The sequence below is a fragment of the Trachypithecus francoisi genome, unplaced genomic scaffold, assembly GCF_009764315.1.
Source record: "Trachypithecus francoisi isolate TF-2019V2 unplaced genomic scaffold, Tfra_2.0 Lachesis_group4, whole genome shotgun sequence".
Classification (NCBI taxonomy): domain Eukaryota; kingdom Metazoa; phylum Chordata; class Mammalia; order Primates; family Cercopithecidae; genus Trachypithecus; species Trachypithecus francoisi.
In genome coordinates this window covers 141,774,689-141,790,553 of record NW_022681469.1, presented here as the reverse complement: position 1 = coordinate 141,790,553, position 15,865 = coordinate 141,774,689, and the positions used below count along the sequence as shown (strand labels likewise).

Genomic DNA, 15,865 nt, shown 5'->3' with positions numbered 1-15,865 from the left:
GGTAGATCACAAGGTCAGCAGTTGGAGACTATCCTGGCTAACTTGGTGAAACCCCACCTCTACTAAAAATACAAAAATTAGCCGCATGTGGTGGCATGCACCTGTAATCCTGGCTACTCGGGAGGCTGAGGCAGGAGGATCGCCTGAACCTGGGAGGCGGAGGTTGCAGTGAGCCGAAATCGTCCCATTACACTCCAGCCTGGGCAACAAGAGCAAAAAATTCCGCCTAAAAAAAAAAAAAAAAAAAGTGGATGTCAGTGGAGCTCCTTCAAAATACCTTCTCTGAAAACCAACATATTGTCTTGAGTTCAATGCTTCTGGTCGCCTCTCCAATTGTAAGAATCTATTTGATTGCCACAGGTTTGCTCCCAAACCCCTCCTGAGGTCTATGTGGGTGAGTCATGCGGAGCGGGGCCCAGGCTGGTTAATGCAGCCAGAGCCGTGATCTCAGAGCACGCAGTGCAGCTGAGGAATTCCGCAGATCAGAACGCTTTTCTTCAAACCCTTGGGAATATGCCCAATTCTTTTTTTTCTTTTTTTGAGACGGAGTCTCGCTCTGCGGCCCAGGCTGGAGTGCAGTGGCCGGATATCAGCTCACTGCAAGCTCCACCTCCCGGGTTCACGCCATTCTCCTGCCTCAGCCTCCCGAGTAGCTGGGACTACAGGCGCCCGCCACCTCACCCGGCTAGTTTTTTGTATTTTTTAGTAGAGACGGGGTTTCGCCGTGTTAGCCAGGATGGTCTCGATCTCCTGACCTCGTGATCCACCCGTCTCGGCCTCCCAAAGTGCTGGGATTACAGGCTTGAGCCACCGCGAAATCTGCAGATTTTTGTTCCCCAATGAAAGACAGTCTTTAACTATAAAAGAGGCTCAGGTTAATACCTCCAAGATAGCAAGGCACGCCTTTTAAATATGTACATTTTCCTTTATCATGCGGTAACTACAAAACGTGGAGGCCTTTTTTTTTTTTTTTTTTCAAGCACATTCCTGGACCCGCCCTGGAATTTAGAGGATCTGGGCTCAAGGATCTGAATGTTTAACTGCCCCCTCCTCCAACGTGATTTTCATGATCAGCCAGGTTTGGAATAAACACCTCAGGCAGATAGTCTGGCTTCGGGAGGAGCTAGGGAGGAGATGAAGTCAACTTCTTTAGCTGGGTAGCTTGCTTTGCTGCTATCTTCTCTTGACAGCCCCTAATTGAGTGGTCATTATGTTTAGGGGATAAGCTGCCCCTCGAGTAGCACTGACAGTGAGATAATCATAGTGGCTACATTTGCACGAAGTGCTGGACATAGCTCTAAATGGATCACAGAACATGTACTTAGTGTTCACAGCAGCCTGCTAGTATTGGTTCTGGTATCATCTCCATTTTTCTTTTTTCTTTTTTCTTTTTTTTTTTTTTTGAGACGGAGTCTGGCTCTGTCTCCCAGGCTGGAGTGCAGTGGCCGGATCTCAGCTCACTGCAAGCTCCGCCTCCCGGGTTCACGCCATTCTCCTGCCTCAGCCTCCGAGTAGCTGGGACTACAGGCGCCGCCACCTCGCCCAGCTAGTTTTTTGTATTTTTAGTAGAGACGGGGTTTCACCAAGTTAGCCAGGATGGTCTCGATCTCCTGACCTCGTGATCCGCCCGTCTCGGCCTCCCAAAGTGCTGGGATTACAGGCTTGAGCCACCGCGAAATCTGCAGATTTTTGTTCCCCAATGAAAGACAGTCTTTAACTATAAAAGAGGCTCAGGTTAATAACCTCCAAGATAGCAAGGCACGCCTTTTAAATATGAACATTTTCCTTTATCATGCGGTAACTACAAAACGTGGAGGCCTTTTTTTTTTTTTTTTTCAAGCACATTCCTGGACCCGCCCTGGAATTTAGAGGATCTGGGCTCAGGGATCTGAATGTTTAATTGCCCCCTCCTCCAACGTGATTTTCATGATCAGCCAGGTTTGGAATAAACACCTCAGGCAGATAGTCTGGCTTCGGGAGGAGCTAGGGAGAGATGAAGTCAACTTCTTTAGCTGGGTAGCTTGCTTTGCTGCTATCTTCTCTTGACAGCCCCTAATTGAGTGGTCATTATGTTTAGGGGATAAGCTGCCCCTCGAGTAGCACTGACAGTGAGATAATCATAGTGGCTACATTTGCACGAAGTGCTGGACATAGCTCTAAATGGATCACAGAACATGTACTTAGTGTTCACAGCAGCCTGCTAGTATTGGTTCTGGTATCATCTCCATTTTTCTTTTTTCTTTTTTCTTTTTTTTTTTTTTGAGACGGAGTCTGGCTCTGTCTCCCAGGCTGGAGTGCAGTGGCCGGATCTCAGCTCACTGCAAGCTCCGCCTCCCGGGTTCACGCCATTCTCCTGCCTCAGCCTCCCGAGTAGCTGGGACTACAGGCGCCCGCCACCTCGCCCAGCTAGTTTTTTGTATTTTTAGTAGAGACGGGGTTTCACCAAGTTAGCCAGGATGGTCTCGATCTCTTGACCTCGTGATCCGCCCGTCTCGGCCTCCCAAAGTGCTGGGATTACAGGCTTGAGCCACCGTGCCCGGCCATCATCTCCATTTTTCACAGAAGAAGAAACTGAGGCACAGAGAAATTAGTGAACTTGCCAAAGCCACACAGTAAACGTGCGCTCTGGCATTTTATGTTATTTTTATATATTTACTTTAGAGATAGGGTCTCACTGTGATGCCCAGGCTGGAGTGCAATGGCATGGTCATGGCTCACTGCAGGCTCGAACACCTGGGCCGAAGCTGTCCTCCTACCTCAGCCTCCTGAGTAGCTGGGACCACAGGTGAGCACCACCATGCATGGCTATTTTGCCTACTCACATACTAATTATTATTCATGTGCAATACCCAAGTCACATATCAATGTCATCATAGCTTGTTTCTCTTTGTTTCATAGATTGCTTTGTCCAGATTATCTTCTTGTTCATTGCAACCCTTTACAGTGAGGGAGATGGGGATTATTTTATTGTTTGTTGTTTTGTTTTGTTTTGAGACGGAATTTTGCTCTTGTTGCCCAGGCTGGATTGCAATGGCGCAATTTCAGCTCACTGCAACCTCCGCCTCCCGAGTTCAAGCGATTCTCCTGCCTCAGGCTTCCAAGTAGCTGGGATTACAGGCATGCATCACCACACCAGGCTAATTTTGTATTTTTAGTAGAGACGAGCTTTCTCCATGTTGGTCAGGCTGGTCTCGAACTCCTGACCTGAGGTGATCCGCCTGGCTCAGCCTCCCAAAGTGCTGGATTACAGGCTTGAGCCACCGTGCCCGGCCATCATCTCCATTTTTCACAGAAGAAGAAACTGAGGCACAGAGAAATTAGTGAACTTGCCAAAGCCACACAGTAAACGTGCGCTCTGGCATTTTATGTTATTTTTATATATTTACTTTAGAGATAGGGTCTCACTGTGATGCCCAGGCTGGAGTGCAATGGCATGGTCATGGCTCACTGCAGGCTCGAACACCTGGGCCGAAGCTGTCCTCCCACCTCAGCCTCCTGAGTAGCTGGGACCACAGGTGAGCACCACCATGCATGGCTATTTTGCCTACTCACATACTAATTATTATTCATGTGCAATACCCAAGTCACATATCAATGTCATCATAGCTTGTTTCTCTTTGTTTCATAGATTGCTTTGTCCAGATTATCTTCTTGTTCATTGCAACCCTTTACAGTGAGGAGATGGGGATTATTTTATTGTTTGTTGTTTTGTTTTGTTTTGAGACGGAATTTTGCTCTTGTTGCCCAGGCTGGATTGCAATGGCGCAATTTCAGCTCACTGCAACCTCCGCCTCCCGAGTTCAAGCGATTCTCCTGCCTCAGGCTTCCAAGTAGCTGGGATTACAGGCATGCATCACCACACCAGGCTAATTTTGTATTTTTAGTAGAGACGAGCTTTCTCCATGTTGGTCAGGCTGGTCTCGAACTCCTGACCTGAGGTGATCCGCCTGGCTCAGCCTCCCAAAGTGCTGGGATTACAGGCGTGAGCCACCATGTCTGGCTGGCATTACTTTCTTTTCTTTTTCTTTTTCTATTTTTTTTTTTTAAGACAGAGTTTTGCTCATATTGCCCAGGCTGCAGTGTAATGGCACGATTTCAGCTCACCACAACCTCCGCCTCCCAGGTTCAAGCGATTCTCCTGCCTCAGTCTCTCGAGTAGCTGGGATTACAGGCATGTGCCACCACGCCCTGCTAATTTTGAATTTTTAGTAGAGACAGGATTTCTCCATGTTGATCAGGCTGGTCTCGAACTCCTGACCTCAGGTGATCTGCTCACCTCAACCTTCCAAAGTGTTGGGATTACAGGCGTGAGCCACCGTGACCAGCCGGGATTATTTTCTTAATATCGTGACTGAGGCCTTTGGCTCGGAGGGGAAAGGGGTCTCCATCTCACTGCCAGTGACAACTGGGGCTCAAATGTGAATCTCGGCCGGGCGCGGTGGCTCAAGCCTGTAATCCCAGCACTTTGGGAGGCCGAGATGGGCGGATCACGAGGTCAAGAGATCGAGACCATCCTGGCTAACATGGTGAAACCCCGTCTCTACTAAAAAAAAATACAAAAAACTAGCCGGGCGCGGTGGCAGGCGCCTGTAGTCTCAGCTACTTGAGAGGCTGAAGCAGGAGAATGGCGTAAACCCGGGAGGCGGAGCTTGCAGTGAGCTGAGATCCGGCCACTGCACTCCAGCCTGGGCGACAGAGCGAGACTCCGTCTCAAAAAAAAAAAAAAAGTGAATCTCTCTCCACCAAGGTCTAGGTGGTGAGAGACACCAGACAAGGGTGGCATCCCTTAAGACCCTAAACATGATGGCTCACTGTGTCCTCTGAGAAGTAATTCTTTTTTTTTTTGAGTCAGAGTCTCACTTTATCCGTCATGCTGCAGTGCGGTGGTGTGACCTTGGCTCACTGCAACCTCTGCCTCCCGGGTTCGAGCGATTCTCCTGCCTCAGCCTCCTAAGTAGCTGGGACAACAGGCGCGCACCACCATGCCTGGCTAATTTTTTTGTTTTTTTTAATAGAGATGGGGTTTCGCCATGTTGGCCAGGCTGATCTCAAACTCCTGACCTCAGGTGATCCGCCAGCCTTGGCCTCCCAAAGTGCTAGGATTACAGGTGTGAGCCACTGCGCCCAGCGCCAAGAAATAATTCTTTTTTTTTTTTTTTTGAGACAGAATCTTGCTTTGTTGCCCAGGCTGGAGTGCAGTGGCATGATCTCTCTTCACTGCAACCTCCGCCTCCCAGGTTCAAGCGATTCTCCTGCCTCAGCCTCCTGAGTAGGTGGGATTACAGGCATGCGCCACCAGGCCCGGCTAATGTTTGTGTTTTTAGTAGAGACAGGATTTCACCATGTTCGTCAGGCTGGTCTTGAACTCCTGACCTCGTGATCCACCTGCTTTGGCCTCCCAAAGTGCTAGGATTACAGATGTGAGCCACTGTGCTCAGCCCTGAGAAATAGTTCTTACAATTTTCATCCAGTTTTCATCTGAGTCCTATTGTCCTTTGGATATGTGTCCTAAGAGAGAGAAAGAAGAAGAGAGATTGAGGGAGGGGGACAGACAGTAAGGGGCAGAGTGAGAGAGGGAGAAAGGAGAGAGAGGAAGAGAGAGAAAGGGGAGAGAGAAAATTATGCTACCGTAGTCTAAAGAGAGAGGAAGAGAGTGAGAGAGAGATGAGAGAGGGAAGGGGGGAGAAGAAGGGAAGATAGAGGAAAGATAGAAGTGAGAGAGAGAGAGACCATGAGAGAGAGAGAAGAGAAAAGAAAAGGAGAAAAAGAGAAGGAGAGGGAGAGAGGAAGAAAAGGCAGGGTCGGGGAATAAAAGAAGGGGAGAGAAGAGGAGAGAGAGAGGGGAGGAAGGAGGGAGGGAGGAAGGGAGAGGGAGCGTCTGCTCACACAGGTGTCTCGCATCACCTCCACTCTGGCTGTCTTCCTGCTGTCAGATTCCTACCTGCTCATTGCCCCCCCACAGGCTGTGCCAGCAATGTCCCAGGCCCACGTATGGGAGTGAGCAGGATGCTGACCTAAGAACATTGCCACAGAACGTTCTTCTCCAAGTCTAGATACTGCAGAGAAGGTTCTGGAATCCTACCCAGGAAACCAGAAGCGGAGTCTTGAGTCTTGCTAATTTTTTTTTTTTTTTTTTTTGAGATGGAGTCTTACTCTGTCACCCAGGCTGGAATGCAGTGTCGCAATCTCCAGTCACAGCAACCTCCGTCTCCCAGGTTCGAGCGATTCTTCTGCCTCAGTCTCCCAAGTAGCTAGGATTACAGGCATGAGCCACCACGCCAGGCTAATTTTTGTATTTTTAGTAGAGACAGGGTTTTACCATATTGGTCAGGCTGGTCTCAAACTCCTGACCTTGGGTAATCCACTCGCTTCAGCTTCCCAAAGTGCTGGGATTACAGGTGTGAGCCACTGTGCCCGGCATGGGTCTTGGTAGTTTCTTTTTTTTCCTCTTTTTCTCTTCTTTCTTTCTTTTTCTTTTCTTTTTTTTTTTTTTTTTTTTTTTTGAGATGGAGTCTTGCTCTGTCACCCAGGCAGGAGTGCAGTGGCGCATTTCAGCTCACTGCAACCTCCACCTCCTGGGTTCAAGCTATTCTCCTGTCTCAGCCTCCTCAGTAGCTGGAACTACAGGTGCGCGCCACCACTCCCAGCTAATTTGTATATTTTTAGTAGAGACGGGGTTTCACCATACTGGCCAGGCTGGTCTCAAACTCTTGACCTCAGGAGATGGACCTTCAGCCTCCCAAAGTGCTGGGATTACAGCTGTGAGCCACCGCACCCAGTCGCTAATTTCTTTTGGTGGTACTTGGGGAATAAAATCTGGGTAAATGTAAGTGATGATGCTTACTTTGGTTCCAGGAGTGTTTTTAGTTCCTGGCGAGTATGAGGAAAACTGACACAAGGGCAGCACCGAGGGGAGTTTAGTTAATGACTGTGGTGCCTGCAGTGGCATCAGAAGAGGACCTGAACTGGCCGGGCGCAGGGGGCTCACGCCTGGAATCCCAGCACTTTGGGAGGCCGAGACGGGCGGATCACGAGGTCAGGAGATCAAGACCATCCTGGCTAACACGGTGAAACCCCGTCTCTACTAAAAATACAAAAAACTAGCCGGGCGAGGTGGCGGGCGCCTGTAGTCCCAGCTACTTGGGAGGCTGAGGCAGGAGAATGGCGGGAACCCGGGAGGCGGAGCTTGCAGTGAGCTGAGATCCGGCCACTGCACTCCAGCCTGGGCGGTAGAGCGAGACTCTGTCTCAAAAAAAAAAAAAAAGAGTCAGAAGAGGACCTGAGCACATGGGGCTGGGCACTGTGGAGACTTGTGCATGGGGATGGGTGGGCAGTCGCGGCTTTCCGCTCCTAGGGTTCATCATTTCCTTTTAGAAAATGACATCGTTTTCCAGAAAACTAGACAACTGTAGTCTCATTTTTAGAAACTAGTATGTTGTGCAAAGGACATACAGCATGAAAGGTAGGAAGGGGTGTTGTAGAGATGAAAACCATTCCCAAAAATTTGTGCGGCTCTGAGTCAGAGAAGTCTTGACCAGAAGATGACACTCCAATGATGTGATGCGGGGCAGCCAGGCAAGCTCCTAGCAGAAACCTGGTGGATGACCTGGAGGTTTTCTTTTCTTTTTTGAGACAGAGTTTCGCTCTTGTTGCCCAGGCTGGAGTGCAATGGCACGATCTCGGCTCACCGCAACCTCCGCCTCCCAGGTTTAAGTGATTTCCCTGTCTCAACCTCCCGAGTAGCTGGGATTATAGGTGCCTGCCAACACGCCCAGCTAAATTTTTTGTATTTTCAGTAGAGACGGGGTCTCACCATGTTGGCCAGGCTGGTCTTGAATTCCTGACCTCAGGTGATCCACCTGCCTTGGCCTCCCGAAATGCTGGGATTACAGTCATGAGCCACCACGCTCAGCCAAGTTGGAAGTTTTCTAGAATAAGCGGAAACAGGCTCTTCCAGGCAAAGCAACAGAGGGAGCCAGCAGAACCCGCTTTTCCCTTCTGTGGGACTCCCAGCCGCCCGTCAGGTAGCTGCAAAGAGCTTTAGGGTTTCCAGGGGATTGCTGCCAAGTGGACATAAAACATTTGAATAGACATTCCCTTCTCTATTTCATAATTGTATGTATGTATGTATGTATGTATATATGTATTTATTTATGTATTTATTGTTTTATGTGAGGCAGAATCTCACTCTGTTGCCCAGGCTGGAGTGCAGTGGTGAGATCTCAGCTCAATATAACCGCTGCCCCTGGGTTCAAGCAATTCTCATGCCTCAGCCTCCTGAGTAGCCGGAATTACAGGCGTTCACCACCATGCTTAGTTAATTTTTGTGTTTTTAGTAGAGGTAGGGTTTCTCCATGTTGGCCAGACTGGTCTCGAACTCCTGACCTCAAGTGATCCTCCTGCCTCAGCCTCCCACAGTGCTAGGATTACAGGCACGAGCCACCACGCCTGGCCCACAGAGCAAAACCACAGAGCCCCAAGCCAATGATCTAGCTGCTTTGGTCTATATTTCTGTGAGCACCCCTAAGGCACCAGACCCTGTGGGGCCAGTGGTCACTCTTCGGCCAGGGCACTTCTCAAGGCTGGTTGCACTCATTCCCCTCTCCAGCCAATCTCCAAGGCCTGCCCAGGCAGACGGCACCTCTCAAACAACTGCTGTGGAGCCATGGTTTGCCAAGTTCTCCTTGTGCCTCAGGCACTGTGCTAAGAGCTTCAGGAAGGTAATCTCACCCAGTTCTCATAAAGTTCATGTGGCTTTAGGTTTAATACCTTCATTTTACAGGTTAGAAAACTGAGGCTCGCAGAGGTGTTTGTGATGCAGCTCCAGAATTCTTACTATAATCTACTTGAATTTAAAAGGATCCAAGTTTAGCCATTCCACCATGTGGCCCCTCCTGCATGTTTCTCCAGCCTAGGCTCTCAACAGCCTCCTGTGGGCTCTCTCTCACTGCCTGTCTTCGTCCCCTCTGGCCACCTCCTCGCATTGCCCGGCACAGGCTCGAGCACTGCCCCCTCGCACTGACACCAGGCTCTTACAGGGCTTCCTGCTTTGCACCTGCAGCCTGCCCCTCCTCCACCCACATGGCTCCAGAAAGGTCTGCCTGGCAGACTCCTGATTCTCAGGCAGTCCCTGCAGAGAGCCCTCCCCAGGCTCCCTCTCCTGTTCCCTTATAGCCATTGGGAGATATCTGTCATGATGTCATCAGATTATCACTGCTCTCCAAGAAAGGCCTTCCTACTGGGCAAAGAATGGGCTGATTTCTACCAAGCTGGGTGATCCCCATCATGGGAGTCAGTCAAGCATTTGTCATGGGTAGTGAAGGTTCTTGCAGTCGGAAAAATCTGGAATCTCAGATCCAACCAGGGTAACCAATGTTGACTTCATTCAGGCTCTGATTTTTTACTGCAGTGATTCTAGAAGCAGAGGGCCATGGGGCTGGCACAGTGCAAGAAGTCCCTATAGGTATGTTAAGAAGAAGAACCTGGGCTGGGTGTGGTGGCTCACGCCTGTAATCCCAACACTTTGGGAGGCGGAGGTGGGCAGATCATCTGAAGTTGGGAATTCAAGACCAGTCGGACCAACATGGAGAAACCTGTCTCTACTGAAAATACAAAAATTAGCTGGGCATGGTGGTGCATGCCTGTAATCCCAGCTACTCAGGAGGCTGAGGCAGGAGAATTGCTTGAACCTGGGAGGCGGAGATTGTGGTGAGCCGAGATTGCGCCATTGCACTGCAGTCTGGGCAACAAGAGCGAAACTCTGTCAAAGAAGAAGAAGGAGGAGGAGAAGGGGAGGAGGAAGGGGAGGAGGAGGAGGAAGAAGAGGAGGAAGAAGAGGAAGAAGAAAAGAAGAGGAAGAGGAAGAAGAGGAGGAGGAAGAAGAGGAGAGGAAGAAGAGGAGGAAGAAGAGGAAGAAGAAAAGAAGAGGAAGAGGAAGAAGAGGAGGAGGAAGAAGAGGAGGAGGAGGAGGAGGAAGAAGGAGAAGGAAAAGGAGAAGGAGAAGAAGAAGAACCTGAATCTGCATCCATGCAGTGGGCATCCATGAAGTGGGCTCCCAGGGCCCATGTTTGTAGAGTTGGTGTGCAGGTGCAGTTTCTGGAAACAAGGTTCTGTATTAGGGTTCTCCAGAGAAACAGAACCAATAGGGCATATGCAGATATAAAGGAGAAATTTATTTATTTATTTATTTTTGAGATGGAGTCTCGCTCTGTTGCCTAGGCTGGAATGCAGTGGTGCATTCTTGGCTCACTGCAAGCTCTGCCTCCTGGGTTCACGCCATTCTCCTGCCTCAGCTTCCCGAGTAGCTGGGACTACAGGCGCCTGCCACCACACTCGGCTAATTTTTTATTTTTTTATTTTTTAGTAGAGACGGGGTTTCACCATGTTAGCCAGGATTGTCTTGATCTCCTGACCTCGTGATCTGCCCGCCTTTGCCTCTAAAGTGCTGGGATTACAGGCGTGAGCCATCGTGCCCAGCTTAGAAAAAATTTATTGTAGGAATTGGCTCACACAGTTATGGAGGCTAAGTTCTACATCTGCAAACTGGAGACACAGGAAAGCTTGTGGTGTAATTGCCAGTCTCAGTCCAAAGGCCTGAAAACCAGGAGCACTGGTATTTCAGGGCAAAAGAAAATGAATGTTCCAGCTCAAGAAGGAAGGGGAAGAATTCACCCTTTTTCTGCCTTTTTATTTTCTACTTGGGCCCTTGAAGGACTGGATGGTGCCCACCCAAATTGGTGAGGATGGATTTGCTTTACTCAGTCTACCCATTGAAATGCTAATAAGCTCTTTCGGAAATGCCCCACCCACACACCCAGAAATCACATTTTACCAGCTATCTGGGCAGCCCTTAGCCCAGTCAAGTTGACATCTGACATGAACCATCACAAACACCAAGGTTACATACATTCCGAAAAGGTTCTAAGACATGGAAAAGCTGAGGTGCCTCTAGCCAGGCCTGCCAAGTGTAAAGCCCACTTTGTTGAGTTGCAGGTGAGGATTCGTGTGTTTGGGAAGAGAAAAAGGAAGACAGAAAAGGGCCAGATGTTCCAATAAGAGTCTCAAGGGACTTAGTATCTTTTTTTTTTCTTTCTTTTTTCTTTTGAGGCAGAGTCTTGCTCTGTCACCCAGGCTGGAGTGCAGTGGTGTGATCTCAGCTCACTGCAAGCTCCACCTCCTGGGTTCAAGTGATTCTCCTGTCTCTGCACTTCACTCTGCCTCCAGAGTAGCTTGAACTACAGGTGTGTGCCACCACTCCCAGCTAATTTTTGTATTTTTAGTAGAGACGGGGTTTCACCATATTGGCCAGGATGATCTCGATCTCTTGACCTCATGATCCGCCCTCCTCAGCCTCCCAAAGTGCTGGGATTATAGGTGTGAGCCACCCTGCCCAGCTGAGACTTAGTATCTTTTTTTTTTTTTTTTGAGACGGAGTTTCCCTCTGTCGCCCAGGCTGGAGTGCAGTGGCTGGATTTCAGCTCACTGCAAGCTCCGCCTCCCGGGTTTACGCCATTCTCCTGCCTCAGCCTCCCGAGTAGCTGGGACTACAGGCGCCCGCCTCCTCGCCCTGCTAGTTTTTTGTATTTTTTAGTAGAGACAGGGTTTCACCGGGTTAGCCAGGATGGTCTCGATCTCCTGACCTCGTGATCCGCCCGTCTCGGCCTCCCAAAGTGCTGGGATTACAGGCTTGAGCCACCGCGCCCGGCCGAGACTCAGTATCTTAAGGCAAAACACAGGCATTTGCTCATGCTCCAACTTCACAGTTCTCTGAACACCCTGTAGAGCTTTGTAACTCCATCCTGTGTAATGTTTCCTGCTTCTCTTTCAGTTGGTCTTTGGGAAATACTAACTTAAGTGACAGAAAATAAGAAATAAGGGAAAATATCCAAGTCCTTGCTCATATACCTCCCTTGATCTAGGGAACAAATTATCAGATTTTTGCGGCGGCAAAGACAATCTTCATTGCAATGACAAGCTTCCAACACATCTTCTAAAACTCCTACAGGGGAGAAGCAAGAATGAGTCTGCAGAGAAGGGCTCAGGGAGGAAGGAGATTGGCGGGAGGTTCTTGCCCAGACTTCCCTGCCCTCTGCTTGGCATACTAGGAGGGAGAGGCCACTTTTGGCATATTACTGCTTTTTTTTTTTTTTTCAGCTAAATGTTGGGGACTTTTGCTTTCAAATTTGAGATTTTTTTTGGATGGCTAAGGATAGAAAAAATGCACATTCCCTTTTCCAGATACTTGTTCATGCCTTGTTTTTGTCTAATTTATTGGAAACTCGAAGTTGCAGCCTGGGAAGTGGGGAGGCCCTGGACTGGGGAAGCGAAGCTCTGGAAGGGGCCCAGGTCCTGACAGGGGATCCAAAGAGGCTTCCCTTCATGTGTCTCTGGACGAGGTGTGGGGAACCTGGGGAGCAGATGCCCCAGCCAAAACTGAGTGCATGGGGATACTGGAGCCTGGTTTTTTTCTCCTTTCTTGAGACACTGCCAGGGAATATAACCACAGACACTGCATGAATGAGCACCCAAATCAATTTTTCCTAAACAAAGGTGTGGCTGGGGCATCCCCTTCCGTTGCTACCCCAACAAGGGTAGTGCAGCCGGTGGGGCCATCTGGCTTTGGTGTGAGTAGCAGTTTGGAGAGACTTTAGGAGAGGCTCCCTGACAAAGGGCCAGAGAACCCCAGCACTGCACTGAGTTTTCCTGACTATGAGTTCTCAGGCAAACAACAGTGTCAACTCCTGTAAATGGGTGCCCTAACACTGCACCCATTTGATGCAAATTCATGTTGTCACTCGGCCAACATGGTTTTTGGTATTATGACGGTTTCTGTGATGCACAGAATAGCACGTAATTGGCTCTGGGTGTGAAGGTCACCACAGTCTAATGGAAGAGAGGGTTGAGCAAAGTGATGATTTGGTCCAATTGCACAGAGTGGATGGTGTGGTCAGGCAGCTGGGAAGTAGTTAAAGAGTAGCCTCAAGGTCAGATAGTCCTGAGTCCCTCCCACTTTCTTTGCCTGACCAGGTGGGTGACCTTCAACAAGTTGCCTAGAATGTCAGATCCGGTTTCCTTAACAGGACAAAGGGGATCGTAACAGTACCAGCCTCACCCCCTATTCCTAACTCAGCTGGCTGTGGCCTCCTCCCCACCTTCCCCTGTGGCATCTTCCCTGGCACCCCCTGACTCATCTCATTGACTCTTGGCCTGGTGTCTCCTAGAGGGCAGGAAAAATGACTGCCTCATCTCTGAGGGTTGGGGCTTGGTGTTCATGAAGTCTTTGCCTGGGAATAAGTACCCAGATCAGTCTGGGGATGAGAAACGACACTACCTTCCAGAGCATAGCAGGGGTTGTTCAAGTCTTCCAGAAAAACAGCTCTTGTTTCTCCTTGTGTGGTGGGAGTGGAGTCAGAGCATGGCTCAGGCCCCACATTCTCAGCTGTTTGGATCTGGAGCCTCCAAGTTTCTGTTGGTTGCTTCTGAAAGTCTTTTCCAGGATAATTATTCTTGCTCAGTTTCTCTGCCATCTCTGATAAGCTGTTTTCCCTGCTTTCCCCGCTGCCCTGAAGGGGACAGAGGAGCAGGGCAGGACTCCAGGGCTGCGGATGGGTTAGGCAGTTCTGCTCCCGAATCCAAAGTTTTGGAGGTGACTGACCTCCAAAATTTGCCCTGGGCCCTGCTCCTAGTGGGATGATGAGACCGCCTGCTCCACGTGGCAGATGAAATCTAGATCTCTCTTCTGTGGGAGGCTGGCGGGGAAGATGTTTTCCTGCAAAGGACCACAGGAGGAACCGCTGATGAAATTTCTCTTGTGACCTCCCTGGAGGAAGAGCACTTCTGATTTCTGCAGAATTTTTCTATTCCTCCGATCTCACAAATGGGGAAACTGAGGCTAAGAGACAGAGTTCAGGGTCATCTGAATCTCAGAGATAGACAGTCAGGATGAACAACCTATAGGCCTTTCCTCCTCTGAGAATCTCTCTGCTCGGGATGGTTTTTCTGGTTTCCGCCTGGCTTGCCTAAATTCTGCTCATTTGTCCCGGCGCATTTTAAGAAGTCATGTGACTTCTAAAGACTTCCCTGACCTCCTCCCTTCATTAGCTGGGTCTTTCAGGGGCTTCTACGGCACCCTGGGCTTTCCGGAGCGGCTGTGCTCCTTTATGTATACGCGACCCCACTAGACTGTGGGCCACAAGAGGGAGGGTAGGTCTTGCTCCCGGCGAGCACCTTAATTACAAGCGCTTAATTAAAGAATGAACTGGTTGTGCAGGAACCAGGATCCGAACCCGCCTCCCCAGGTACTCTAACACCGGCCCGGTGGAACCTGCAAGTCTCCAGACCGCTTGGAGCCTGGGCTGCTCAATGGGTCCGATAATGCCGGGTCCCCTCCGCGGCCAGCTAAGGGATGTCCCAGAGCACACCTCGGCAGGGCTGGGGGCCCGGGTGACCTGCGCCTGGAGGCGCGCCGTATTGTTAGGGTGATGAGGCCAGGTGACCCACCAGGCTCGGGGCGCGGGCGCGGGCGCGGGGGCCGGCCGTGGCGATTGCCCGCGCCGCCTCGAGGGGGCCCTGCAGCTGGCGCCGGCCGCCAGCCAGGAGGACGGGCCCGCCCGCGCGCTACTCGGAGCCCAGCCTCGCTGCGGCCATCGCCCCGCCGGACCGCGCCGCAGGCTTCCCCAGGTACTGGGGCGGGGGAAGGAGGAAACGCCGCTACGCGCCGCCGCCCTCTTTGTTTCGGGCCCGGCGCGGGCTTTCGCGGTCCGGGCGCAGGAACGACGCTTGGGGAGCGCAGGGATCTGGAGCTGGGGCGCGGGGATGGAGTTCGGTGAACGCGGAGGACGGGAGCTCAGGGAGCGGAGATGGGCTCATGGGGGAACCCAGGTTAGGGACCGCGGGGACCCGGCTGGGGGCGCACGGGCAAGGGGTTTGGTGCGCGCGGGTACGGGGTTTGGGGCGCGTGGCCGGCGGCGGCTCGGCAGGAGTCCCAGGACAGGGGCTGGGGCGCGCGGGCCAGCTCCGCTGGAGTCCGGGGACCGGGGCACTGACTGCCTGGGTTTGGAGACAGGGCTGGGACGCAGGACCACTCGAGTGGGACCCGTGGCGCCCGGGCGCCCTGGACTGAGACTGCGGGCAGAGACTGGAGCAGCTCTGTCGCAGTCGCTGTCGGGACGGATCGGACTCTGTACCCTAGGACTCCTTCTCGAGACTCCAGGTGGAGAGCGCAGCTAGGGGCTTCAATGGGCAGGCTCGAAACCCTTCTCCTACTTTTTCTAGACAAACTCTCAGTGCGTCTCTTTCCCTTTCCCTTTGGTGGATGGGAGGTAGGGGGTCCTTTCGCGCTTCCTTTTTTTCCCCGAAGGACGGGACCTCGGGGCGGGGGGATGTTCCGGGATGGGGTGGGGTGGGGGGCTGCCCCAGGCTGGGGGCCAGCTCTGTGGCATGTGCTTCCTGGCACGCGGGAGCTGTCGCTGACAAGCAGCAGGAAGGAGGGTCCCTGACGTCCCAGGGGTCTCTGTGTCGGTGCTATGCAGCGACCTGACATGTGAGTCCGGGGTCCTTTGCTTGGAGTGATTTGAGTGTCTGTGGCGGGAAGACACTTAGGCGTTCCTCTGGCATTCTCCAGACAGTGTCAGCAGGTGACCCGGACTCCAGCGTGGTTGAAAAACTCAAAGCGCCCTCAGGGTGTGGGGCCAGCAGAGAGCACTATTGAGGGTGGTCACAACGCCCTGGGAAGCCCCCAGGCTTCCTTGGGGCCCATTCGCACACTTTGATCTTCCGAGTTGGCTTCTCCCCCATTTTTTTCACTACTTGAATGCATGATCATGGAGGACTCTGAAAATATACTGGAAAGTATGAATGCAGAACT

The 15,865-nt window shown here is 51.2% G+C and overlaps 1 protein-coding gene across 2 annotated transcripts in view; it reads left to right on the top strand.

The window, feature by feature from the left end:
- TNS3 (tensin 3) overlaps nucleotides 1-15,865 on the top strand; it is a 353,662-nt gene that overhangs the window by 27,257 nt on the left and 310,540 nt on the right. Inside the window, exon 1 of one of the 2 annotated variants that reach the window (XM_033194198.1) lies at nucleotides 14,307-14,679. The exons of the other annotated variant lie outside the window; for it this stretch is intronic. The gene's annotated coding sequence lies outside the window, so the exon portion shown is untranslated. Of the gene's footprint in view, nucleotides 1-14,306; nucleotides 14,680-15,865 lie in introns of those variants that run through there. 2 annotated transcript variants of the gene reach the window in all.